This window comes from Chiloscyllium punctatum, chromosome 4 (assembly GCF_047496795.1).
Source record: "Chiloscyllium punctatum isolate Juve2018m chromosome 4, sChiPun1.3, whole genome shotgun sequence".
Classification (NCBI taxonomy): Eukaryota; Metazoa; Chordata; class Chondrichthyes; order Orectolobiformes; family Hemiscylliidae; genus Chiloscyllium; species Chiloscyllium punctatum.
Window position 1 is genome coordinate 107,179,460 of NC_092742.1, and position 18,683 is coordinate 107,198,142.

Consider the following 18,683-nt stretch of genomic DNA (forward strand, 5'->3'; position numbering starts at 1 on the left):
TCTTTCATTCAATGTCTCCAGCCAAATACATTCATTGACAGAAACAAACTATATCATTCAATGATACAAACGTTATTCACTGCTTCAATGAGTTGAGCTTCTCTCATTCCTTCAATGCCTCAAGCTTAACTTATTCATTGTAAGAAACAAAATGTATTCGTTCAATTGTTGAATTCAGCCTCAAACATACATTCAATGAATCAAACGTTTTTCATTGATTCAATGAAACAATCTGTACGAGATGATTCAATGATTAGAACTTCTCTCTTTCATTCATTGTCTCCAGCGTCAGACATTCATTGACAGAAACAAACTGTATTCATTCATTCAATGAGTTGAGCTTCTCTCATTCATTGAATGCCTCAATCTTTACTCATTCAGTGTAAGAAACAAAATGTAGTCGATCAATTGTTGAATTTAGCTTCAAACATACATTCAATGAAACAAACTGCGAGAGATGATTCAATAAACATACCTCCGATCTTTCATTCAATGTCTTCAACCATACCATTCGTTGAAAGAAACAAACTGTATTCATTCAATGAAACAAACGTCATTCATTGATTCAATGAGTTGAGCTTCTCTCATTCTTTCAATGCCTCAAGCTTAAATCATTCATTGTAAGAAACAGAATGTAGTCGTTCAATTGTTGAATTAAGCTTCGAACATACATTCAATGATTCAAACGCTGTTCATTGATTGAATCAAACAAACTGCAAGAGTTGATTCAATGATTAGAACTTCTCTCTTTTATTCAATGTGTCAAGCTCCATACATTCATGAAACAAACAAACTTGAAACAAACTGTATTCATTCATTCAATGAAACAAACGTTATTCATTCATTCAATGAGTTGAGCTTCTCTCATTCATTCAATGCCTCAAGATTAACTCAATCATTGGAAGAAACAAAATGTAGTCGTTCAATTGTTGTATGAAAAATCCATCGTACTTTCAATGAATCAAACGTTGTTGATTGATAAATTTAAACAAACTGCTCGAGGTGATTCAATAAACACAGCTTCGCTCTTTCATTCAATATCACCAGATAAAATCATTCATTGAATGAAACTAACTATATTCATTCATTGAAACAAACGTTATTCATTGATTCAATGAGTTGAGCTTCTCTTATTCATTCAATGCCTCAAGCTTAACTCAATCATTGAATGAAACAAACCGTATTCGTCCAATTGTTGAATGAAACATCCATCAAACTTTTAATGAATCAAACGTTATTCATTGATTCAAGCAAAGTGCACGAGATGATTCAATAATTATAGCTTCTCTCTTTCATTCAATGTCTCCAGCCAAATACATTCATTGACAGAAACAAACTATATCATTCAATGATACAAACGTTATTCATTGATTCAATGAGTTGAGTTTCTCTCATTCTTTCTACGCCTCAAGACTAACTCATTCATAATAAGAAACAAAACGTAGTCGTTCAATTGTTGAATTAAGCTTCAAACATACATTCAGTGATTCAAACGCTTTTGATTGATTCAATGAAACAAACTGCACGAGATGATTCAATAATTATAGCTTCTCTCTTTCATTCAATGTCTCCAGCCAAATACATTCATTGACAGAAACAAACTATATCATTCAATGATACAAACGTTATTCATTGCTTCAATGAGTTGAGCTTCTCTCATTCCTTCAATGCCTCAAGCTTAACTCATTCATTGTAAGAAACAAAATGTATTCGTTCAATTGTTGAATTCAGCCTCAAACATACATTCAATGAATCAAACGTTTTTATTGATTCAATGAAACAAACTTAACTCATTCTTTGTAAGAAACAAAATGTATTCGTTCAATTGTTGAATTAAGCCTCAAACATACATTCAATGAATCTAACGTTTTTCATTGATTCAATGAAACAAACTGCCCGAGATGATTCAATAATTATTCCTTCTCTCTTTCATTCAATTTCTCCAACTTAATCCAGTCAATGAAAGAAACATACCATATTCATTCATTCAATGAAAGAAACGTTCGTGTTCGGGTTAGGGTTAGGGTTAGCGTTAGGCTTAGGGTTAGGGTTAGGGTTGTGTTATGGTTAGGGTCAGGGTTAGGGTCAGGGTACAGGTCAGGGTTTGGTTTAGGTTTAGGGTTAGCTGCTCTCATTCATTCAATGCCTCGAGCTTAACTCATTCATTGAAAGAAACATACGGTATTCATTCAATTGTTGAATGAAACTGCAATCGTACATTCAATGAATTTAACGTTATTCATTGATTCAATGCAAAAACCTGCACGAGGTGATTCAATGAACATGGCTCCGCTCTTTCATTTAATATCACCAGATAAAATCATTCATTGAAAGAAACTAACTGTATTCATTCATTGAAACAAACGTTATTCATTGATTCAATGAGTTGAGCTTCTCTTATTCATTCAATGCTCAAGCTTAACTCATTCATTGTAAGAAACAAAATGTAGTCGTTCAATTGTTGAATTAAGCTTCAAACATACATTCAATGAAACAAACTGCGCGAGATGATTCAATAAACATACCTCCGATCTTTCATTCAATGTCTTCAGCCATACCATTCGTTGAAAGAAACAAACTGTATTCATTCAATGAAACAAACGTCATTCATTAATTCAATGAGTTGAGCTTCTCTCATTCTTTCAATGCCTCAAGCTTAAATCATTTATTGTAAGAAACAAAATGTAGTCGTTCAATTGTTGAATTAAGCTTCAAACATACATTCAATGATTCAAACGCTTTTCATTGATTGAATCAAACAAACTGCAAGAGTTGATTCAATGATTAGAACTTCTCTCTTTTATTCAATGTGTCCAGCTCCATACATTCATTGACTCAAACAAACTGCATTCGTTCATTCAATGAAACAAACGTTATTCATAGCTTCGCTTCTCTCATTCATTCAATGCCTCAACTTAACTCATTCATTGTAAGAAACAAAATGTATTCGTTCAATTGTTGAATTAAGCCTCAAACATACATTCAATGAATCAAACGTTTTTCATTGATTCAATGAAACAAACTTCACGAGATGATTCAATGATTAGAATTGTATTCAATATCTCTAGCTTAATACAGTCACTGAAAGAAACAAACTGTATTCATTCATTCAATGAACAAACGTTATTCATTGATTAAATGAGTTGAGCTTCTCTCATTCATTCAATGCTTCAAGCTTAACTCATACATTTTAAGAAACAAAATGTATTCGTTAGATTGCTGAATTAAGCCTCAAACATACATTCAATGAATGAAACGTTTTTCATTGATTCAATGAATCAAACTTAACTCATTCTTTGTAAGAAACAAAATGTATTCGTTCGATTGCTGAATTAAGCCTCAAACATACATTCAATGAATGAAACGTTTTTCATTGATTCAATGAAACAAACTGCACAAGATGATTCAATGATTAGAACTTCTCTCTTTCATTCATTGTCTCCAGCGTCAGACATTCATTGACAGAAACAAACTGTATTCATTCATTCAATGAAACAAACGTTATTCATTCATTCAATGAGTTGAGCTTCTCTCATTCATTCAATGCCTCAAGATTAACTCAATCATTGGAAGAAACAAAATGTAGTCGTTCAATTGTTGTATGAAAAATCCATCGTACTTTCAATGAATCAAACGTTGTTGATTGATAAATTTAAACAAACTGCTCGAGGTGATTCAATAAACACAGCTTCGCTCTTTCATTCAATATCACCAGATAAAATCATTCATTGAATGAAACTAACTATATTCATTCATTGAAACAAACGTTATTCATTGATTCAATGAGTTGAGCTTCTCTTATTCATTCAATGCCTCAAGCTTAACTCAATCATTGAATGAAACAAACCGTATTCGTCCAATTGTTGAATGAAACATCCATCAAACTTTTAATGAATCAAACGTTATTCATTGATTCAAGCAAAGTGCACGAGATGATTCAATAATTATAGCTTCTCTCTTTCATTCAATGTCTCCAGCCAAATACATTCATTGACAGAAACAAACTATATCATTCAATGATACAAACGTTATTCATTGATTCAATGAGTTGAGTTTCTCTCATTCTTTCTACGCCTCAAGACTAACTCATTCATAATAAGAAACAAAACGTAGTCGTTCAATTGTTGAATTAAGCTTCAAACATACATTCAGTGATTCAAACGCTTTTGATTGATTCAATGAAACAAACTGCACGAGATGATTCAATAATTATAGCTTCTCTCTTTCATTCAATGTCTCCAGCCAAATACATTCATTGACAGAAACAAACTATATCATTCAATGATACAAACGTTATTCATTGCTTCAATGAGTTGAGCTTCTCTCATTCCTTCAATGCCTCAAGCTTAACTCATTCATTGTAAGAAACAAAATGTATTCGTTCAATTGTTGAATTCAGCCTCAAACATACATTCAATGAATGAAACGTTTTTCATTGATTCAATGAAACAAACTTAACTCATTCTTTGTAAGAAACAAAATGTATTCGTTCGATTCCTGAATTAAGCCTCAAACATACATTCAATGAATGAAACGTTTTTCATTGATTCAATGAAACAAACTGCACAAGATGATTCAATGAATAGAACTTCTCTCTTTCATTCATTGTCTCCAGCGTCAGACATTCATTGACAGAAACAAACTGTATTCATTCATTCAATGAAACAAACGTTATACATTCATTCAATGAGTTGAGCTTCTCTCATTCATTCAATGCCTCAAGATTAACTCAATCATTGGAAGAAACAAAATGTAGTCGTTCAATTGTTGTATGAAAAATCCATCGTACTTTCAATGAATCAAACGTTGTTGATTGATAAATTTAAACAAACTGCTCGAGGTGAATCAATAAACACAGCTTCGCTCTTTCATTCAATATCACCAGATAAAATCATTCATTGAATGAAACTAACTATATTCATTCATTGAAACAAACGTTATTCATTGATTCAATGAGTTGAGTTTCTCTCATTCTTTCTACGCCTCAAGACTAACTCATTCATTCTAAGAAACAAAACGTAGTCGTTCAATTGTTGAATTAAGCTTCAAACATACATTCAGTGATTCAAACGCTTTTGATTGATTCAATGAAACAAACTGCACGAGATGATTCAATAATTATAGCTTCTCTCTTTCATTCAATGTCTCCAGCCAAATACATTCATTGACAGAAACAAACTATATCATTCAATGATACAAACGTTATTCACTGCTTCAATGAGTTGAGCTTCTCTCATTCCTTCAATGCCTCAAGCTTAACTTATTCATTGTAAGAAACAAAATGTATTCGTTCAATTGTTGAATTCAGCCTCAAACATACATTCAATGAATCAAACGTTTTTCATTGATTCAATGAAACAATCTGTACGAGATGATTCAATGATTAGAACTTCTCTCTTTCATTCATTGTCTCCAGCGTCAGACATTCATTGACAGAAACAAACTGTATTCATTCATTCAATGAGTTGAGCTTCTCTCATTCATTGAATGCCTCAATCTTTACTCATTCAGTGTAAGAAACAAAATGTAGTCGATCAATTGTTGAATTAAGCTTCAAACATACATTCAATGAAACAAACTGCGAGAGATGATTCAATAAACATACCTCCGATCTTTCATTCAATGTCTTCAACCATACCATTCGTTGAAAGAAACAAACTGTATTCATTCAATGAAACAAACGTCATTCATTGATTCAATGAGTTGAGCTTCTCTCATTCTTTCAATGCCTCAAGCTTAAATCATTCATTGTAAGAAACAGAATGTAGTCGTTCAATTGTTGAATTAAGCTTCGAACATACATTCAATGATTCAAACGCTGTTCATTGATTGAATCAAACAAACTGCAAGAGTTGATTCAATGATTAGAACTTCTCTCTTTTATTCAATGTGTCCAGCTCCATACATTCATTGACTCAAACAAACTGCATTCGTTCATTCAATGAAACAAACGTTATTCATAGCTTCGCTTCTCTCATTCATTCAATGCCTCAACTTAACTCATTCATTGTAAGAAACAAAATGTATTCGTTCAATTTTTGAATTAAGCCTCAAACATACATTCAATGAATCAAACGTTTTTCATTGATTCAATTAAACAAACTGCACGAGATGATTCAATGATTAGAACTTCCCTCTTTCATTCATTGTCTCCAGCGTCAGACATTCATTGACAGAAACAAACTGTATTCATTCATTCAATGAAACAAACGTTATTCATTCATTCAATGAGTTGAGCTTCTCTCATTCATTCAATGCCTCAAGCTTAACTCAATTATTGGAAGAAACAAAATGTAGTCGTTCAATTGTTGTATGAAACATCCATCGTACTTTCAATGAATCAAACGTTGTTGTTTGATTAAATGAAACAAACTGCACGAGGTGATTCAATAAACACAGCTTCGCTCTTTCATTCAATATCACCAGATAAAATCATTCATTGAATGAAACTAACTATATGCATTGATTGAAACAAACGTTATTCAGTGATTCAATGAGTTGAGCTTCTCTTATTCATTCAATGCCTCAAGCTTAACTCAATCATTGAATGAAACAAACCGTATTCGTCCAATTGTTGAATGAAACATCCATCATACTTTTAATGAATCAAACGTTATTCATTGATTCAAACAAACTGCACGAGATGATTCAATAATTATAGCTTCTCTCTTTCATTCAATGTCTCCAGCCAAATACATTCATTGACAGAAACAAACTATATCATTCAATGATACAAACGTTATTCATTGCTTCAATGAGTTGAGCTTCTCTCATTCCTTCAATGCCTCAAGCTTAACTCATTCATTGTAAGAAACAAAATGTATTCGTTCAATTGTTGAATTCAGCCTCAAACATACATTCAATGAATCAAACGTTTTTCATTGATTCAATGAAACAAACTTAACTCATTCTTTGTAAGAAACAAAATGTATTCGTTCAATTGTTGAATTAAGCCTCAAACATACATTCAATGAATCAAACGTTTTTCATTGATTCAATGAAACAAACTGCCCGAGATGATTCAATAATTATTCCTTCTCTCTTTCATTCAATTTCTCCAACTTAATCCATTCAATGAAAGAAACATACCATATTCATTCATTCAATGAAAGAAACGTTCGTGTTCGTGTTCGGGTTAGGGTTAGCGTTAGGCTTAGGGTTAGGGTTAGGGTTGTGTTATGGTTAGGGTCAGGGTTAGGGTCAGGGTACAGGTCAGGGTTTGGTTTAGGTTTAGGGTTAGCTGCTCTCATTCATTCAATGCCTCGAGCTTAACTCATTCATTGAAAGAAACATACGGTATTCATTCAATTGTTGAATGAAACTGCAATCGTACATTCAATGAATTTAACGTTAATCATTGATTCAATGCAAAAACCTGCACGAGGTGATTCAATGAACATGGCTCCGCTCTTTTATTTAACATCACCAGATAAAATCATTCATTGAAAGAAACTAACTGTATTCATTCATTGAAACAAACGTTATTCATTGATTCAATGAGTTGAGCTTCTCTTATTCATTCAATGCTCAAGCTTAACTCATTCATTGTAAGAAACAAAATGTAGTCGTTCAATTGTTGAATTAAGCTTCAAACATACATTCAATGATTCAAACGCTTTTCATTGATTGAATCAAACAAACTGCAAGAGTTGATTCAATGATTAGAACTTCTCTATTTTATTCAATGTGTCCAGCTCCATACATTCATTGACTCAAACAAACTGCATTCGTTCATTCAATGAAACAAACGTTATTCATAGCTTCGCTTCTCTCATTCATTCAATGCCTCAACTTAACTCATTCATTGTAAGAAACAAAATGTATTCGTTCAATTTTTGAATTAAGCCTCAAATATACATTCAATGAATCAAACGTTTTTCATTGATTCAATGAAACAAACTGCACGAGATGATTCAATGATTAGAACTTCCCTCTTTCATTCATTGTCTCCAGCGTCAGACATTCATTGACAGAAACAAACTGTATTCATTCATTCAATGAAACAAACGTTATTCATTCATTCAATGAGTTGAGCTTCTCTCATTCATTCAATGCCTCAAGCTTAACTCAATCATTGGAAGAAACAAAATGTAGTCGTTCAATTGTTGTATGAAACATCCATCGTACTTTCAATGAATCAAACGTTGTTGATTGATTAAATGAAACAAACTGCACGAAGTGATTCAATAAACACAGCTTCGCTCTTTCATTCAATATCACCAGATAAAATCATTCATTGAATGAAACTAACTATATGCATTGATTGAAACAAACGTTATTCAGTGATTCAATGAGTTGAGCTTCTCTTATTCATTCAATGCCTCAAGCTTAACTCAATCATTGAATGAAACAAACCGTATTCGTCCAATTGTTGAATGAAACATCCATCATACTTTTAATGAATCAAACGTTATTCATTGATTCAAACAAACTGCACGAGATGATTCTATAATTATAGCTTCTCTCTTTCATTCAATGTCTCCAGCCAAATACATTCATTGACAGAAACAAACTATATCATTCAATGATACAAACGTTATTCATTGATTCAATGAGTTGAGTTTCTCTCATTCTTTCTACGCCTCAAGACGAACTCATTCTTTCTAAGAAACAAAACGTAGTCGTTCAATTGTTGAATTAAGCTTCAAACATACATTCAGTGATTTAAACGCTTTTGATTGATTCAATGAAACAAACTGCACGAGATGATTCAATAATTATAGCTTCTCTCTTTCATTCAATGTCTCCAGCCAAATACATTCATTGACAGAAACAAACTATATCATTCAATGATACAAACGTTATTCATTGCTTCAATGAGTTGAGCTTCTCTCATTCCTTCAATGCCTCAAGCTTAACTCATTCATTGTAAGAAACAAAATGTATTCGTTCAATTGTTGAATTCAGCCTCAAACATACATTCAATGAATCAAACGTTTTTCATTGATTCAATGAAACAAACTTAACTCATTCTTTGTAAGAAACAAAATGTATTCGTTCAATTGTTGAATTAAGCCTCAAACATACATTCAATGAATCAAACGTTTTTCATTGATTCAATGAAACAAACTGCCCGAGATGATTCAATAATTATTCCTTCTCTCTTTCATTCAATTTCTCCAACTTAATCCATTCAATGAAAGAAACATACCATATTCATTCATTCAATGAAAGAAACGTTCGTGTTCGTGTTCGGGTTAGGGTTAGCGTTAGGCTTAGGGTTAGGGTTAGGGTTGTGTTATGGTTAGGGTCAGGGTTAGGGTCAGGGTACATGTCAGGGTTTGGTTTAGGTTTAGGGTTAGCTGCTCTCATTCATTCAATGCCTCGAGCTTAACTCATTCATTGAAAGAAACATACGGATTCATTCAATTGTTGAATGAAACTGCAATCGTACATTCAATGAATTTAACGTTAATCATTGATTCAATGCAAAAACCTGCACGAGGTGATTCAATGAACATGGCTCCGCTCTTTTATTTAACATCACCAGATAAAATCATTCATTGAAAGAAACTAACTGTATTCATTCATTGAAACAAACGTTATTCATTGATTCAATGAGTTGAGCTTCTCTTATTCATTCAATGCTCAAGCTTAACTCATTCATTGTAAGAAACAAAATGTAGTCGTTCAATTGTTGAATTAAGCTTCAAACATACATTCAATGAAACAAACTGCGCGAGATGATTCAATAAACATACCTCCGATCTTTCATTCAATGTCTTCAGCCATACCATTCGTTGAAAGAAACAAACTGTATTCATTCAATGAAACAAACGTCATTCATTGATTCAATGAGTTGAGCTTCTCTCATTCTTTCAATGCCTCAAGCTTAAAACATTCATTGTAAGAAACAAAATGTAGTCGTTCAATTGTTGAATTAAGCTTCAAACATACATTCAATGATTCAAACGCTTTTCATTGATTGAATCAAACAAACTGTACGAGTTGATTCAATGATTAGAACTTCTCTCTTTTATTCAATGTGTCCAGCTCCATACATTCATTGACTCAAACAAACTGCATTCGTTCATTCAATGAAACAAACGTTATTCATAGCTTCGCTTCTCTCATTCATTCAATGCCTCAACTTAACTCATTCATTGTAAGAAACAAAATGTATTCGTTCAATTGTTGAATTAAGCCTCAAACATACATTCAATGAATGAAACGTTTTTCATTGATTCAATGAAACAAACTGCACGAGATGATTCAATGATTAGAACTTCTCTCTTTCATTCATTGTCTCCAGCGTCAGACATTCATTGACAGAAACAAACTGTATTCATTCATTCAATGAAACAAACGTTATTCATTCATTCAATGAGTTGAGCTTCTCTCATTCATTCAATGCCTCAAGCTTAACTCAATCATTGGAAGAAACAAAATGTAGTCGTTCAATTGTTGTATGAAAATTCCATCGTACTTTCAATGAAACAAACGTTGTTGATTGATTAAATGAAACAAACTGCACGAAGTGATTCAATAAACACAGCTTCGCTCTTTCATTCAATATCACCAGATAAAATCATTCATTGAATGAAACTAACTATATTCATTGATTGAAACAAACGTTATTCATTGATTCAGTGAGTTGAGCTTCTCTTATTCATTCAATGCCTCAAGCTTAACTCAATCATTGAATGAAACAAACCGTATTCGTCCAATTGTTGAATGAAACATCCATCATACTTTTAATGAATCAAACGTTATTCATTGATTCAAACAAACTACACGAGATGATTCAATAATTATAGCTTCTCTCTTTCATTCAATGTCTCCAGCCAAATACATTCATTGACAGAAACAAACTATATCATTCAATGATACAAACGTTATTCATTGCTTCAATGAGTTGAGCTTCTCTCATTCCTTCAATGCCTCAAGCTTAACTCATTCATTGTAAGAAACAAAATGTATTCGTTCAATTGTTGAATTCAGCCTCAAACATACATTCAATGAATCAAACGTTTTTCATTGATTCAATGAAACAAACTTAACTCATTCTTTGTAAGAAACAAAATGTATTCGTTCAATTGTTGAATTAAGCCTCAAACATACATTCAATGAATGAAACGTTTTTCATTGATTCAATGAAACAAACTGCCCGAGATGATTCAATAATTATTCCTTCTCTCTTTCATTCAATTTCTCCAACTTAATCCATTCAATGAAAGAAACATACCATATTCATTCATTCAATGAAAGAAACGTTCGTGTTCGGGTTAGGGTTAGGGTTAGCGTTAGGCTTAGGGTTAGGGTTAGGGTTGTGTTATGGTTAGGGTCAGGGTTAGGGTCAGGGTACAGGTCAGGGTTTGGTTTAGGTTTAGGGTTAGCTGCTCTCATTCATTCAATGCCTCGAGCTTAACTCATTCATTGAAAGAAACATACGGTATTCATTCAATTGTTGAATGAAACTGCAATCGTACATTCAATGAATTTAACGTTATTCATTGATTCAATGCAAAAACCTGCACGAGGTGATTCAATGAACATGGCTCCGCTCTTTCATTTAACATCACCAGATAAAATCATTCATTGAAAGAAACTAACTGTATTCATTCATTGAAACAAACGTTATTCATTGATTCAATGAGTTGAGCTTCTCTTATTCATTCAATGCTCAAGCTTAACTCATTCATTGTAAGAAACAAAATGTAGTCGTTCAATTGTTGAATTAAGCTTCAAACATACATTCAATGATTCAAACGCTTTTCATTGATTGAATCAAACAAACTGCAAGAGTTGATTCAATGATTAGAACTTCTCTCTTTTATTCAATGTGTCCAGCTCCATACATTCATTGACTCAAACAAACTGCATTCGTTCATTCAATGAAACAAACGTTATTCATAGCTTCGCTTCTCTCATTCATTCAATGCCTCAACTTAACTCATTCATTGTAAGAAACAAAATGTATTCGTTCAATTTTTGAATTAAGCCTCAAATATACATTCAATGAATGAAACGTTTTTCATTGATTCAATGAAACAAACTGCACGAGATGATTCAATGATTAGAACTTCCCTCTTTCATTCATTGTCTCCAGCGTCAGACATTCATTGACAGAAACAAACTGTATTCATTCATTCAATGAAACAAACGTTATTCATTCATTCAATGAGTTGAGCTTCTCTCATTCATTCAATGCCTCAAGCTTAACTCAATCATTGGAAGAAACAAAATGTAGTCGTTCAATTGTTGTATGAAACATCCATCGTACTTTCAATGAATCAAACGTTGTTGATTGATTAAATGAAACAAACTGCACGAAGTGATTCAATAAACACAGCTTCGCTCTTTCATTCAATATCACCAGATAAAATCATTCATTGAATGAAACTAACTATATGCATTGATTGAAACAAACGTTATTCAGTGATTCAATGAGTTGAGCTTCTCTTATTCATTCAATGCCTCAAGCTTAACTCAATCATTGAATGAAACAAACCGTATTCGTCCAATTGTTGAATGAAACATCCATCATACTTTTAATGAATCAAACGTTATTCATTGATTCAAACAAACTGCACGAGATGATTCAATAATTATAGCTTCTCTCTTTCATTCAATGTCTCCAGCCAAATACATTCATTGACAGAAACAAACTATATCATTCAATGATACAAACGTTATTCATTGATTCAATGAGTTGAGTTTCTCTCATTCTTTCTACGCCTCAAGACGAACTCATTCTTTCTAAGAAACAAAACGTAGTCGTTCAATTGTTGAATTAAGCTTCAAACATACATTCAATGATTTAAACGCTTTTGATTGATTCAATGAAACAAACTGCACGAGATGATTCAATAATTATAGCTTCTCTCTTTCATTCAATGTCTCCAGCCAAATACATTCATTGACAGAAACAAACTATATCATTCAATGATACAAACGTTATTCATTGCTTCAATGAGTTGAGCTTCTCTCATTCCTTCAATGCCTCAAGCTTAACTCATTCATTGTAAGAAACAAAATGTATTCGTTCAATTGTTGAATTCAGCCTCAAACATACATTCAATGAATCAAACGTTTTTCATTGATTCAATGAAACAAACTTAACTCATTCTTTGTAAGAAACAAAATGTATTCGTTCAATTGTTGAATTAAGCCTCAAACATACATTCAATGAATCAAACGTTTTTCATTGATTCAATGAAACAAACTGCCCGAGATGATTCAATAATTATTCCTTCTCTCTTTCATTCAATTTCTCCAACTTAATCCATTCAATGAAAGAAACATACCATATTCATTCATTCAATGAAAGAAACGTTCGTGTTCGTGTTCGGGTTAGGGTTAGCGTTAGGCTTAGGGTTAGGGTTAGGGTTGTGTTATGGTTAGGGTCAGGGTTAGGGTCAGGGTACATGTCAGGGTTTGGTTTAGGTTTAGGGTTAGCTGCTCTCATTCATTCAATGCCTCGAGCTTAACTCATTCATTGAAAGAAACATACGGATTCATTCAATTGTTGAATGAAACTGCAATCGTACATTCAATGAATTTAACGTTAATCATTGATTCAATGCAAAAACCTGCACGAGGTGATTCAATGAACATGGCTCCGCTCTTTTATTTAACATCACCAGATAAAATCATTCATTGAAAGAAACTAACTGTATTCATTCATTGAAACAAACGTTATTCATTGATTCAATGAGTTGAGCTTCTCTTATTCATTCAATGCTCAAGCTTAACTCATTCATTGTAAGAAACAAAATGTAGTCGTTCAATTGTTGAATTAAGCTTCAAACATACATTCAATGAAACAAACTGCGCGAGATGATTCAATAAACATACCTCCGATCTTTCATTCAATGTCTTCAGCCATACCATTCGTTGAAAGAAACAAACTGTATTCATTCAATGAAACAAACGTCATTCATTGATTCAATGAGTTGAGCTTCTCTCATTCTTTCAATGCCTCAAGCTTAAAACATTCATTGTAAGAAACAAAATGTAGTCGTTCAATTGTTGAATTAAGCTTCAAACATACATTCAATGATTCAAACGCTTTTCATTGATTGAATCAAACAAACTGTACGAGTTGATTCAATGATTAGAACTTCTCTCTTTTATTCAATGTGTCCAGCTCCATACATTCATTGACTCAAACAAACTGCATTCGTTCATTCAATGAAACAAACGTTATTCATAGCTTCGCTTCTCTCATTCATTCAATGCCTCAACTTAACTCATTCATTGTAAGAAACAAAATGTATTCGTTCAATTGTTGAATTAAGCCTCAAACATACATTCAATGAATGAAACGTTTTTCATTGATTCAATGAAACAAACTGCACGAGATGATTCAATGATTAGAACTTCTCTCTTTCATTCATTGTCTCCAGCGTCAGACATTCATTGACAGAAACAAACTGTATTCATTCATTCAATGAAACAAACGTTATTCATTCATTCAATGAGTTGAGCTTCTCTCATTCATTCAATGCCTCAAGCTTAACTCAATCATTGGAAGAAACAAAATGTAGTCGTTCAATTGTTGTATGAAAATTCCATCGTACTTTCAATGAAACAAACGTTGTTGATTGATTAAATGAAACAAACTGCACGAGGTGATTCAATAAACACAGCTTCGCTCTTTCATTCAATATCACCAGATAAAATCATTCATTGAATGAAACTAACTATATTCATTGATTGAAACAAACGTTATTCATTGATTCAGTGAGTTGAGCTTCTCTTATTCATTCAATGCCTCAAGCTTAACTCAATCATTGAATGAAACAAACCGTATTCGTCCAATTGTTGAATGAAACATCCATCATACTTTTAATGAATCAAACGTTATTCATTGATTCAAACAAACTACACGAGATGATTCAATAATTATAGCTTCTCTCTTTCATTCAATGTCTCCAGCCAAATACATTCATTGACAGAAAAAAACTATATCATTCAATGATACAAACGTTATTCATTGCTTCAATGAGTTGAGCTTCTCTCATTCCTTCAATGCCTCAAGCTTAACTCATTCATTGTAAGAAACAAAATGTATTCGTTCAATTGTTGAATTCAGCCTCAAACATACATTCAATGAATCAAACGTTTTTCATTGATTCAATGAAACAAACTTAACTCATTCTTTGTAAGAAACAAAATGTATTCGTTCAATTGTTGAATTAAGCCTCAAACATACATTCAATGAATGAAACGTTTTTCATTGATTCAATGAAACAAACTGCCCGAGATGATTCAATAATTATTCCTTCTCTCTTTCATTCAATTTCTCCAACTTAATCCATTCAATGAAAGAAACATACCATATTCATTCATTCAATGAAAGAAACGTTCGTGTTCGGGTTAGGGTTAGGGTTAGCGTTAGGCTTAGGGTTAGGGTTAGGGTTGTGTTATGGTTAGGGTCAGGGTTAGGGTCAGGGTACAGGTCAGGGTTTGGTTTAGGTTTAGGGTTAGCTGCTCTCATTCATTCAATGCCTCGAGCTTAACTCATTCATTGAAAGAAACATACGGTATTCATTCAATTGTTGAATGAAACTGCAATCGTACATTCAATGAATTTAACGTTATTCATTGATTCAATGCAAAAACCTGCACGAGGTGATTCAATGAACATGGCTCCGCTCTTTCATTTAACATCACCAGATAAAATCATTCATTGAAAGAAACTAACTGTATTCATTCATTGAAACAAACGTTATTCATTGATTCAATGAGTTGAGCTTCTCTTATTCATTCAATGCTCAAGCTTAACTCATTCATTGTAAGAAACAAAATGTAGTCGTTCAATTGTTGAATTAAGCTTCAAACATACATTCAATGATTCAAACGCTTTTCATTGATTGAATCAAACAAACTGCAAGAGTTGATTCAATGATTAGAACTTCTCTCTTTTATTCAATGTGTCCAGCTCCATACATTCATTGACTCAAACAAACTGCATTCGTTCATTCAATGAAACAAACGTTATTCATAGCTTCGCTTCTCTCATTCATTCAATGCCTCAACTTAACTCATTCATTGTAAGAAACAAAATGTATTCGTTCAATTTTTGAATTAAGCCTCAAATATACATTCAATGAATCAAACGTTTTTCATTGATTCAATGAAACAAACTGCACGAGATGATTCAATGATTAGAACTTCCCTCTTTCATTCATTGTCTCCAGCGTCAGACATTCATTGACAGAAACAAACTGTATTCATTCATTCAATGAAACAAACGTTATTCATTCATTCAATGAGTTGAGCTTCTCTCATTCATTCAATGCCTCAAGCTTAACTCAATCATTGGAAGAAACAAAATGTAGTCGTTCAATTGTTGTATGAAACATCCATCGTACTTTCAATGAATCAAACGTTGTTGATTGATTAAATGAAACAAACTGCACGAAGTGATTCAATAAACACAGCTTCGCTCTTTCATTCAATATCACCAGATAAAATCATTCATTGAATGAAACTAACTATATGCATTGATTGAAACAAACGTTATTCAGTGATTCAATGAGTTGAGCTTCTCTTATTCATTCAATGCCTCAAGCTTAACTCAATCATTGAATGAAACAAACCGTATTCGTCCAATTGTTGAATGAAACATCCATCATACTTTTAATGAATCAAACGTTATTCATTGATTCAAACAAACTGCACGAGATGATTCAATAATTATAGCTTCTCTCTTTCATTCAATGTCTCCAGCCAAATACATTCATTGACAGAAACAAACTATATCATTCAATGATACAAACGTTATTCATTGATTCAATGAGTTGAGTTTCTCTCATTCTTTCTACGCCTCAAGACGAACTCATTCTTTCTAAGAAACAAAACGTAGTCGTTCAATTGTTGAATTAAGCTTCAAACATACATTCAGTGATTTAAACGCTTTTGATTGATTCAATGAAACAAACTGCACGAGATGATTCAATAATTATAGCTTCTCTCTTTCATTCAATGTCTCCAGCCAAATACATTCATTGACAGAAACAAACTATATCATTCAATGATACAAACGTTATTCATTGCTTCAATGAGTTGAGCTTCTCTCATTCCTTCAATGCCTCAAGCTTAACTCATTCATTGTAAGAAACAAAATGTATTCGTTCAATTGTTGAATTCAGCCTCAAACATACATTCAATGAATCAAACGTTTTTCATTGATTCAATGAAACAAACTTAACTCATTCTTTGTAAGAAACAAAATGTATTCGTTCAATTGTTGAATTAAGCCTCAAACATACATTCAATGAATCAAACGTTTTTCATTGATTCAATGAAACAAACTGCCCGAGATGATTCAATAATTATTCCTTCTCTCTTTCATTCAATTTCTCCAACTTAATCCATTCAATGAAAGAAACATACCATATTCATTCATTCAATGAAAGAAACGTTCGTGTTCGTGTTCGGGTTAGGGTTAGCGTTAGGCTTAGGGTTAGGGTTAGGGTTGTGTTATGGTTAGGGTCAGGGTTAGGGTCAGGGTACAGGTCAGGGTTTGGTTTAGGTTTAGGGTTAGCTGCTCTCATTCATTCAATGCCTCGAGCTTAACTCATTCATTGAAAGAAACATACGGATTCATTCAATTGTTGAATGAAACTGCAATCGTACATTCAATGAATTTAACGTTAATCATTGATTCAATGCAAAAACCTGCACGAGGTGATTCAATGAACATGGCTCCGCTCTTTTATTTAATATCACCAGATAAAATCATTCATTGAAAGAAACTAACTGTATTCATTCATTGAAACAAACGTTATTCATTGATTCAATGAGTTGAGCTTCTCTTATTCATTCAATGCTCAAGCTTAACTCATTCATTGTAAGAAACAAAATGTAGTCGTTCAATTGTTGAATTAAGCTTCAAACATACATTCAATGAAACAAACTGCGCGAGATGATTCAATAAACATACCTCCGATCTTTCATTCAATGTCTTCAGCCATACCATTCGTTGAAAGAAACAAACTGTATTCATTCAATGAAACAAACGTCATTCATTGATTCAATGAGTTGAGCTTCTCTCATTCTTTCAATGCCTCAAGCTTAAATCATTCATTGTAAGAAACAAAATGTAGTCGTTCAATTGTTGAATTAAGCTTCAAACATACATTCAATGATTCAAACGCTTTTCATTGATTGAATCAAACAAACTGTACGAGTTGATTCAATGATTAGAACTTCTCTCTTTTATTCAATGTGTCCAGCTCCATACATTCATTGACTCAAACAAACTGCATTCGTTCATTCAATGAAACAAACGTTATTCATAGCTTCGCTTCTCTCATTCATTCAATGCCTCAACTTAACTCATTCATTGTAAGAAACAAAATGTATTCGTTCAATTGTTGAATTAAGCCTCAAACATACATTCAATGAATGAAACGTTTTTCATTGATTCAATGAAACAAACTGCACGAGATGATTCAATGATTAGAACTTCTCTCTTTCATTCATTGTCTCCAGCGTCAGACATTCATTGACAGAAACAAACTGTATTCATTCATTCAATGAAACAAACGTTATTCATTCATTCAATGAGTTGAGCTTCTCTCATTCATTCAATGCCTCAAGCTTAACTCAATCATTGGAAGAAACAAAATGTAGTCGTTCAATTGTTGTATGAAAATTCCATCGTACTTTCAATGAAACAAACGTTGTTGATTGATTAAATGAAACAAATTGCACGAGGTGATTCAATAAAC